The sequence below is a fragment of the Oryx dammah genome, unplaced genomic scaffold, assembly GCF_014754425.2.
Source record: "Oryx dammah isolate SB20612 unplaced genomic scaffold, SCBI_Odam_1.1 HiC_scaffold_8, whole genome shotgun sequence".
In the NCBI taxonomy this organism is placed as follows: Eukaryota; Metazoa; Chordata; class Mammalia; order Artiodactyla; family Bovidae; genus Oryx; species Oryx dammah.
The window spans coordinates 40,690,288-40,702,037 of NW_024070192.1; positions in this window are offsets into that span (position 1 = coordinate 40,690,288).

Consider the following 11,750-nt stretch of genomic DNA (forward strand, 5'->3'; position numbering starts at 1 on the left):
GGTTATGGGGAGAGGTAGGGCTTCCCAGGTAGTGCTGGTGGTAAAGATCCTGCCAGGCAATGCAGGAGACATTAGAGACACGAGTTCAATCCCTGAGTCCGGAAGATCCCCTGGCGGAGGGATCGGCTACCCACTCCAGTATTCTGGCCTGGAGAATCCCATGGACAAAGGAGCCTGATGGGCTATGGTCCATAGAGTTGCGAAGAGTTGGACACGACTGAAGTGACACAGCGCACACGCATGTGGGGAAAGCCAGCCCTGACCAGAAGCACCTTTGAGGTCTCTGCTGTGTTCTCATTCTAACTTAGAAAAAACTATTTTGTCTAATGTTGCAGTAGCTAAATGTGTCACAGTGAAAGAGAGAGCTTCTGTCAGATGGTGATTAAAAGCCCCTTTATTGACATAGAAGTAAAGAGAAGAAATGAGCAGAATGTATGAAATCTTCACAGTCTTGTTTCTAAGAAAAATAGACACATCCTCCTGTTAGGCTTCTCTTTGCAGCATGAGATGGGAAGAGAGACAGACACTGTGAAAGACTGTGGTGCACAGATTTCTCTGTCTTCTTGCAGGCCCCAGTAGGTTTTGTGGAGAAGCCTTCATTCAGGACTTCTCAAATTAGAATTTGGAAGCCCTGTGAAAATGCTATAAGGATAAAGTAGGAGCATTGTGAAAAGTTGCAAGATTAGAGACTGGGCTTTTGGAAAATAAGGAAGTTGGATTGAGAATTGAAATTAATTTTCATTTGAGCTTGAAAATTCTATGATCCTCAAAAGATACATAGTTTAGTTAAATGTTTAAGGGAGTTAGCAAGTAATACTGAGAATGTAATAGCTTTGCCCCGCCTAGTAGATTTATGAATCAGCTTTGTACTAGGACATATAACAATCCTTGAGAATTACAGGTCATCAAGAAAGAGTTTCTTCACCCTTATTAAATACAGTGACCTTGTACATTAGAACAGACAGGGAACCTTAACTAGTTTTAACACAGCACAGCAATATTACAAATGGCTATTGCTTCTCATTTTGCCTTACAGTTTGGAGAAACAGGCTGTATTAATACTATGTGTATTATTTACAATTAAAATTTAGCCTAGAGCCTGTCTTAGAAAGACATGAATTTCTAGGACTCAGCAGAAACCCCATATGTAAATAAACTATACTTCAATTTTAAAAAATAATTAAAAAATTAAAAGAAGGAAAGAAGTCCCATGAACTTTCCCCAATGTTTTCTCTACCTACTATGAGATTCCTGAAATTCCAATTCCTCATCTGATTTTAATCCTTTGGACTACAAACACCAGTGGAGAAGTGACAGAAAAATCCAGTCGTTCTTTTCTTAACTTTTTATTAATAAGGATACCTTTCATAATTATTTCTTTTTTGGCCCCATATTTTGAAAGAACTGGCCTATCAAACAAATTTTATTTATTAAATAATAGTCATCAGTTTTCCCAATTTAAAAACCATTTATCAATGATATCTACTTGTCAGTTTGAGCTTCTTTTATAGCAACACAATTACCCAGTTGATGTAATTCCATTTAAAAGAAAATAAATCCCATACTATCATTAACCTGTGCAGCCTTTTAGAGGTTAACAATATAAGCATTGCAATTAGGCTTTCTGAATCATTGAAAATAGCTTACAACTATTACCAAATAGTTAGCCAACTTTACCCTTGTCATCACCATGTTTGTGACCACTTTACTGAACCTTTACGCCAGGGGTCATAATGTCAAATTCTTACAGGGGTCAAGCTGATTAATGGGTGAAGCAGGCTAGATGTAAAACAATAGGGAGTGGTAGACACTGTGGCAAATAGCACGTCTATGTGCAAAAGAAGGCTAATCGCCACCACTGGGGACAGATCTTATTCTATAAGAGAAGTCACAAATCTGGATTTTTATGTGTAATTCACCTAATTTAAAAAGCTTTTTAAAAACCATGCATGTCAAGGAGTAGAAGAATCCTCTCATCCCAATATATGTCGCTCTCTGCTAGGGAAGCTATTACAACTTGGTACGGATTGGTTTTTCCTTGTCTCGCGGAGATTCTTGTGAAACATCTCTCATAAATTTGACTCATAGCCTGCTAGCCCCCAGAGCTCAAGCATGATCCCAAAGAACCAAGTCAGAGGGTGGTTAGTTATCTGTGGAGTAAATTAGCCAGGATGGCGCGTTCAGTCTCTCTCACTCCACCTTTTGTAAGTAATGACTGTGTAACAGTTGAGCGCATTCGTAGCGCTGTGCATGCGCCTCGTGAAGTGCTTGCTTGGCCGTGGGCTACTTCTGTTCTGTAAACGTATATAAGCACCATCTGAGAAGGCTTTGAGGCATTGAGGTTATGCTGTGTTATGGTTGTGTTGTGGCCATGTTATGCGGTGTCATTACTCCTGTAGCAGGGCTGTGTCCGTTGGGTCAGCCACGAGAGGAGAGAGGCTATGGTATGGCTGCTGTGCCAGCCAGGAGAGAATAAACATGTCTGCAGTTCCTACAGACTTCCCTGATGGCTCAGTTGGTAAAGAATCCACCTGCAATGCAGGAGACCCCAGTTTGATTCCTGGGTTGGGAAGATCTGTTGGAGAAGGGATAAGCTACCCACTCCAGTATCCTTGGGCTTCCCTTGTGGCTCAGCTGGTAAAGAATCCGCCCGCAATGCAGGAGACCTGAGTTCGATCCCTGGGTTGGGAAGATCCCCTGGAGGAGGGCATGACAACCCACTCCAGTATTTTTGCCTGGAGAATCCCTTGGACAGGGGAGCCTGATGGGCTACAGTCCATAGGGTCACAAAGAGTTGGACATGCCTGAAGTGACTTAGCACCCTTGGCACACAGTTCCTACGGCCCTTCGTGTCCTCCTCCAGCCTCTAAGCTTGTGTTTGCCCACCCTGGGTTCAATGAACAGCGTGCAGGGTGTGAATAGCAAGACAATTGATGACACGAACAAGATCAGCAATATAGTTAGTAGTACAGGAATACCTCATCAGAGATGTTGTGGATACATTGCAACAAAGCAAACATTGCAGTAAAATGAGTCACAATTTTTTTTGGCCTTTGGTGCATATAAAAGTTATGTTTACACTCTACTGTGTAGTCTATTGAGTATGTAATAGTGTTATGTCTAAAAACAATGTGCATTCCTTAGTTTTAAAATACTTCATTGCTAAATAATGCTAACTGTCATCTGAGCTTTTGGTGAGTTATAGTCCTTTGGCTGGTGAGAGGTCTGGCCTCGATGTTAATGGCTGCTGATAAGGATGGTGGTTGCCGAAAAGTTGGGGTGGCTGTTAGCCATCTCTCAAAATAAGGCAGTAATGAACAGTGAAGTTTGCCACATCAATTTATACTTCCTTTCACAAATGACTCCTCTATCGCATACAATACTGTTTTTTTTTAATTAATTTATTTATTTTTTATTTTACTTTACAATTCTGTATTGGTTTTGCCATACATTGACATGAATCCACCACGGGTGTACATGCGTTTGATAACATTTTACCTACAGTAGAACTTCTTTCAAAATTGGAGTCAATATTCTCAAACTCTGCCACTGCTTTATCAACTAAGTTTATGTAAAGCTCTAAACCCTTTCTTGCCATTTCAACAATCTTCAGAGCATCTTCACCGGGAGTAGTTTTCATCCCAAGAAATCACTTTCTTTGCTCATCCTTAAGAAGCAACTCCTCACCTATGAAAGTTTTATCGTGAGATTGCAGCAATTTATCACATCTTCAGGCTCCACTTCTAATTCTAGTTCTCTTGCTGTTTCCATCATATTTGCAGTCACTTCATCCACTGAAGTCTTCAACCCCCCAAAGTCACTCATAAGAGTTGGAATCAACTTCTTCCAAATTCCATTTATGTTGATGTTTTGACCTCTTCTCATGAATCATGAATGTTCTTATTGGTATCTGGAATGCTGAATCCTTTCCAGAAGGTTTTCAATTGACTTTGCTCAGATCCATAGGAAAAATTATCAATGGCAGCTACATCCTTAAGAAATGTATTTCTTAAATAATAAGTTTTGAAAGTTGAAATGACTCCTTGATCCATGGGCTGCAAAATTGATGTTGTTTTAGCAGTCATGAAAACTACATTAATCTCATTGTATATATCTTTTAGAGCTCTTGGTAAGCAGGTGCATTGACAATTGTATTTTGAAAAGAATCTGTTTTTCTGAGCGGTAGGTATCAATTGTTGCTGTTCAGTCGCTAAGTCATGTCCGACTCTCTGCGACCCCATGGACTGCAGCACATCAGGCTTCCCTGTCCTTCACCTTCTCCTGGAGTTTGCCCAGACTCATGTCCACTGAGTCGGTGATGCCGTCTAACCATCTCATCCTCTACCGCCCCCTTCTCCTTCTGTTGTCAATCTTTCCCAGGATCAGGGTCTTTTCCAATGAGTCGTCTTTTTGCATCAGGTGGCCAAAGTGTTGGAGCTTCAGCTTTAGCATCAGTCTTTCCAATGAATATTCAGGGTTGATTTCCTTTAGGATTGACTGGTTTTGATCTTCCTTCCATCCAATGGACTCTCAAGAGTCTTCTCCAGCACCTCGAGAGTCTTCTCAGGAGGCAGGTAAGGGGGCCTGGTATTCCTATCTCTTCAAGAATTTTCCACAGTTTGTTGTGGTAGGTATTGGTGACCGGCTTCAATTATTCAGTAAATTGTGTTGTAAACAGATGTGTTATCATCCAGGCTTCCTTGTTCCATTTATAGGGCACAGGCTTTCAATCAATACCAAATAACTGGAAAACACTTCAGATAAGATATTAATGGTGCAAAGACAGACACATGCCTCAGTGAGACAGACTTTTATACTAACTAAACAGAGAAGGCAATGCTCTGTAGGCCTGTGCTTTTCTGAAGTAAAGATTATCTGTTTCTCAGTGTTTATTCATCTACTACTTTCCTGGTGCTAGATTTGATAGGTGAACTTTGAAATGTTGGTCCCAATAATGATTGTGCTAGTTCATAATCTTTATTAGATTGACAGTATAATCCCCCAAAGTGTTAGAAATATTTCCAAGCAGTTTCTGATCTTTATCTGTATTTCTGGGCATGTAATGTGGTATTCTACACGATGTGCTCTACATGTAAACATGATTTACATGTTTTTGATTAAAGTTTATGTTTAGATTATGATTTAGCATAATTCTTAAGGGCCCCAGGATTTGGAGAATGGTAGGTGAGCATATGGCTTCAACTGAAAGTGCTCAGCTGTATTAGCCCCTAACAAAGAGACTCAGCCTGTCCTTGGAAGCCAGGCGTTGACTTTGGTTCTCTGGCTGTGGCATCTCCTTTCAATGCAAGGCCGTTTTGTCTACACTGAAACTCTGTTGTTTAGGGTCTCCACCTTCATTCATTGCCTTAGCTGGATCACCTGGATATCTTGCTGCAGCTTCTATATCAGCACCTGCCGCTTCACCTTGCACTGTGATGTTATGGAAAGAGCTTCTTTCCTTAAACATCATGAACCAACCTTAACTTGCTCTGAACTTTTCTTCTGCAGTTTCCTCACCTCTCTCAGCCTTCACCGAATTGAATAGGGGCTTGCTTTGGTTTAGGCTTCGGCTTAACTTTGTCTGAGATTTTCTGCTCATCTGATTTTTTTATCTAGACCTCTCAAACTTCCCCACTTCATTGATAAGTCTGTTTGATTTTCTTATCATTTGTGTGTTCACTGGAATAGCACTTTTAATTTCCTTCAGGATCTTTTCCTTTGCACTCACAGCTTGGCTGTTTGGCACAAGAGGGCTAGGCTAGCTTCCAGCCTATCTTGGTTTTGATATGCCTTCCTCACTAAGCTTAAAGTGAGAGACATGCCCCTCTTCCTTTCCCCTGAACACTTCGAGGCCCTAGTAGGGTTATTAATTGGCCTCATTTCAATAGTATTTTGTCTTAGGGAATGGTAAAGGCTGAGGAGAGGGAGAGAAACAAAGGAAGAGCTGGTCAGTGGAGAGGTCAGAACATACACAATGCTTGTCAACTGTTTGCCATCTCACAAAGGCACAGTTCGTGGCACCCCAAAACAATTACAAGAGTAATATCAAAGATCACTGATCGTAGGGAAGGGTCTATTTCCTAAGACACTTTGCTCCCAATGCAACGGCTCAGAGTTCAATCCCTGGTCGAGGAACTAGATCCTGCATGCAGCAACTGAGACCTGTTATAACCAAATAAATAAATGTGTTTTTTAAATCATAGATCACTATAACAAATATAATAATAATGAAAAAGTTTGAAATATTGAGAGAATTACCAAAATGTGACACAGAAACATAAGTGAGTAAATGCTATTGGAAAAATGGCCCCATAGACTTGGTCAATGCAGGATTTCCACAAACCTTCAATTTGTAGAAGACACAATACCAGTGACAAGTAATGAGGCAAAGCGCAATGGAACAAAGTATGCCTGAGCTGTGCTGAGGACTTCACCTGCATCATTTGATCCTATAAACAGCTCTATAAGGTACTCATGATTGTCCCAACTTTGATGATGAGGACACTTGGGCTCAGACGGGCTTAACTAACTTATAGAGGGTGACTAAGTTGGAATTCATACCAAGCTGATCCAAAGCTTGGGGACTGGAGTAAAAGAGAAGCTATCGTTGAAGGGGCAAAGGTTGGAATAATAAAGACAAATCACCTCTCATAATTTGCCAAGAGTTATGTCAGCATCAATCCAACTTCTAATGATTTTGTTGAGTAAAGGGAATTTAAAACAATCTTAGTTGCAGAGCCTTTTGAAAATGTTACAACACTCCTTGAGATAATCTGAGATATCCTGTAGTGTTGCAGAACTGGAGCTAAGTATTTGCTCATCTTTCTGATGAGGATAATAATCACCAAGTATTACTTTTTGCCAGTATTATAGATAATTTCCTGTTGTAGCAACAACCCTAACAGGTAGGTGTTGGAATCTCCATTTTATAGATAAGGAAACTGAGGATCGGAGAAATAAAATAATCTGCTCAAACTCACACAGTTAGCATGGATAATAGTTGGGACTCAAACCAAGGCAGCCTGACCCCACAGTCCATGCTGTTACCTCTGCAGTGTACTATCTTGGAGCCAAAGGATGAGGATAAAGGTATGAGAATGTGAGAATATCTTACTGCTTTAGGAGTCTGGGGGTTGTGGCAGAGACACTTAAAATTCACTGAATATCCCTGTGCTCCTCACATTTCCCTACTTCCTTTCCATTAACTAGCCCACGTGACTAGTTCTAGTCAAGGGGCAATAGAATTAATGGTGTCACTTTGGGACCAAGCAAAGCAGAATGGATGCATATTCTGTCACTTCTTTCTTCCTTTGACATTGCAACTGTGGGGAACACCTGTCAGTCTGGGATGCTGAATAAAGACATGGAACAGTTACCTGCTCAGATGTAAGTGAGAAAAGACTCTTGTGTTAAACCACTAGTCTTTAGGGTTAATTTGTTACTGCTTCATAATTTAGCCTATTCTGACTAAAGCAGGTATTTTCACTGGCATAATTCAAATATAAAACTTTCATTATATTAAGAATTTAGGGAAAGTTTAATTTAGTTTAGTGAAAAAATGCTTAATTTTAAGGGCAAGTTCATAGTAATCCCATTCCTCCTACCAGGGACCCTGAGTCACATAAAATGCTGAATAACCTGTAATAAAATCATAATTTTCCCTTTGATATACTTACATCTATTGAAAATGCATCTTTAAGGAAATAGGGCAGCAGTAGTGCAAGTCAGAAAAAAAAAACTTCTTTTTTTTTTATTTAAAAAGACAAATTATACTTAATCTCATGCCAGTGACTATAGAAGAAAAAATCTGTAAATTAATGACAAATTCCTTAACCCAGATAATCTTTTATCAATAGCTTATTTCTGCAACATCAAAGTTGTTGGCTAGCAAACATCATGGGTAGTTTTCCATATGTAATACTGGAAAATATGAAGGCTACTATTGTGAATTCCCAAAAACCTGAGTTCTCAGAGAACTGTGTACATCTTAAGAAGAAATCAGAGATCTGGTGTTCCTTCCAACACATTCCTAGAGTATTACTGTGGCAATGCATGAATTATTTGCCTTTATCTCTTCAGTCAATCTTGGTAGTTTCAATAGTATCAGCCTATGTTTAAATTAAAGGTGTTAACAGCAATCTCTTACATTTTCATGTTACCTTATAGTTTATAAAACATTTTACATATATCTTGTTAGATCCTCACAGCCACTCTGTGAAACAGGTAATGATGTCATTATTTATGATGTACAGCTGGAGATACTAAGGTTCAGAAAGGTTAAATGATCTGTCCAAGGTCACAGAGCTTGAACAAAGAGTCACTCCTCTCATCACCCTGACTTTTGGCTCTAGATAAGTACTACAATGAGCTTCCCTGATGGCTCAGCGGTAAAAAATTTGCTGGCCAGTGCAGGAGAAGCAGGTTTGATCCCCAGGTCAGGAATATCCCTGGAAGAAGGAAATGGCAACCCACTCCAGTATTCTTGCCTGTAGAATTCCATCGACAGAGGAGCCTGGCGGGCTAGTGTCCACAGGGTCACAATAGAGTCCGACACAACTTAGTGACCAAACCACCACAATAAAGTACTACAATTGCTCTCAGTTTTGCACCAGACAATCATTCAGCCCTTTTGTCTTCTGGGTAATCACTATAAGCCATTTTCTTTTCCAGGGTCCTTCCCGACCCAGGGACCAAACTCAGGTCTCCTGCATTGCAGGCAGATTCTTTACCAACTGAGAAGTACCAATCACTATATGCCAGTGATTAGCACACCCACTCTAGTATTCGTGCCTGGAGAATTCCATAGACAGGGGAGCCTGGTGGGCTCAGTCCATGGGGTTTCAAAGAGTCAGACATGACTGAGTGACTAACACGTACACTGTATCAGTAAGAATTGAGATAGGGGATGAGAAATGAAACTAACACACACAATTTTTAGAATTTCTCAAAATTGAGTTCTCTGATTTACCTGCAGTATGGTGACATCACATAACAATAGTTACACTTCCTATGAACACTAATGTTATACTATCCTAAGCACTTTACATATAACTCAGTCTTTATAACAATCATATAACAAGGGTCCTATTTTTACTGCACCCATTTTACAGGGGATGAAAATTGAGGCACGGAGAATTTAAGTCACATGTCCTGGGTCACACAGCTTGTTAGTGGCTGAACAAGAATTTAGACCAAGGTTGTATGGCTCCTGGGTCTTTAACCATTAGACAAAATTGCTTCTTGTGTTAAGAACTAACTTACAGGGACTTCTCTGGTAGTCCACTGGCTAAGACTTTGAGCTCCCAGTGAAGGAGGTGTGGGTTTGATCCCTGGTCAGGGAACTAAATCTCGCATGCTTCAACTAAGACTTGATGCAGCCAAATAAGTATTTTAAAAAAATCAAAACTAACCTATCCAACCAGTCCATCCTAAAGGAAATCAGTCCTGGGTGTTCATTGGAAGGACTGACGTTGAAGCTGAAACTCCAATATTTTAGCCACCTGATACGAAGAGCTGACTCATTTGAAAGACCCTGATGTTGGGAAAGATCGAGGGCAGGAGGAGAAGGGGACAACAGAGGATGAGATGGTTGGATGGCATCACCGACTCAATGGACATGAGTTTGGGTAAACTCCAGGAGTTGGTGATGGACAGGGAGGCCTGGTGTGCTGCAGTTCATGGGGTCGCAAAGAGTCAGACGCGACTGAGCGACTGAACTGATATAGTACTTCCTATATGGCAGGAACAAACATATAGACACCCATCTAATCCTTATTAGTGACACGTTTAACATTTGAATTCAAACTGAAATTAGACTTAGAGAGAGAGGGAGAAAAAAGAGGATGAGTAAAAAAAGGAGGGAGAGAGAGAGAGAAACAGAGAGACAAACAGGAAGAACAACTAAAAGTGCCTGCAGTGAGGGCTCCCGTTCAACTCAAAGAACATGTGTCCTGAAGCGTGCATAAGATGGAGAGGAGAATCAGCTCGCCTGGCCAGTCCCAGTTCCCACCTGCTGAGAATCAATCTAATGGTCACGGATTTGCCAATTATTTGGTTCTCAACCAAAGAAACAGCAAGCTTTTCCCATACTGGAATAAACACCTGCTCTGTTGTGTTTAATTATTTTTTTTTTAAGGTTTTTTGTTTGTGTGTTTGTTTCTCTTTATTTTTATTTTTTACTTTACAATATTGTGATAGTTTCTACCATACATCAACATGAATCAGCCACATGCATACCCATGTCCTCTCCCTCTTAAACCTCCCTTCCCATCCCACCCCTCTAGGTTGTCAGAGAGTACCAGTTTTGGGTTCCCTGCCTCATACGGCAAATTTTCATAGGCTAACTAGTTTATATATGGTAATATATATGTTTCAATACTACTCTCTCAAGTCATCCCACGCTCTCCCTCCCCCCATGTTTTTAGGGTTTAAAAAATATATATATTTATTTTGACTTGTTTATTTGACTGCTTCAGGTCTTAGTTGCAGCATGTGGGATCTAGTTCCCCCACCAGGGATTGAACCAAGGCCCCCTGCATTGGGAGTATGGAGTCTTAGCCACTAGACCACCAGAGAAGTCCCTCTGCTATGTTTATTAAGAGGAGGTGTTTGAGTCTCTGAAGTGACACTTTCCCAAGGAATTTCCAATGATAGTGTTGACTAGAATCTATTTTTGCCTGCCTTCAGAACTTAATCCTTGAGTAAGCCAGAAGCCACTTGTATCACTGAACATGACCGGGGCTAAAAGGAGTAGCTGGATTCCTGGAGTTTGTAACACAACTCTACTGGGTATATTCAACATTGCTCATGAAAAAGTTTCAGCTACCAGATAAACATGAAACTATGGCATGTATGAACAATTGCTTTGAAAAACAGGTCTCTCCTCCTGGCTCAGCCACTAATGAGCTGTTCAGCTCAAGGATGTTACACAATCTTTCAGAGACTCCAAACTAAGGAACTAGACCAAAGGACAATCTCTAAGATCCTGTGAGCCCTCATTTATTGAGATTTTTTAAAAATATAATGGTAACAAAACTTAGGAAGACTTACTACCTCTTTTGCATGTCATTCTGCATACTCTGTGTTCCTTTTGCAACAGATTCTCATCCCCAAACAGGTCATTTTTCACTCCAGCGGTCATTTGTAGGTTTTATAGGCAGCTAAAGGGCATCATTTAAAACATTGTACTAAAGAGGATATAAACTTTGCTGTCACAAAAGAATCATAGCCTTGAATTCCTGAATTTTATAGTTATGGTACTCATAAAAGTGTTTAATAACAAACTTGGCTCACTTGGAACTTACCAATCTAAAGGACTTTGCCCCAACTGGACATGTGGATTATATTTGTTTTTTTAAGAAAATATTTAATCATCTATTGACAATTTCATATTGATACTAATGATTCCTGCACAATCCCTTTCAACCATTCTAAATGTAGAAATAATGTTTCATGATTCCACAATACTATTAAGCATTTAATGAAGGCTTCTATCACTGATCTTTGTCACTATGCATGGTCATCAAGATTTTCTACCTATATCAGACAAATTAAAATGGGCCAGGACCTCCCTGGTGGTCCAGTGGTTAAGAATCCACCTGCCAGTGCAGGGAACACCAGTTTGATCTCCAGTCCAGGAAGATTCCATGTGTCGAGGAGCAATGAAACCTGTGTGCCACAACTACTGAAACCTGTATGTCCCAGAGCCTGGGCTCATCAATAAGAGAAAGCTCTTGCCCAGCAACGAAGAC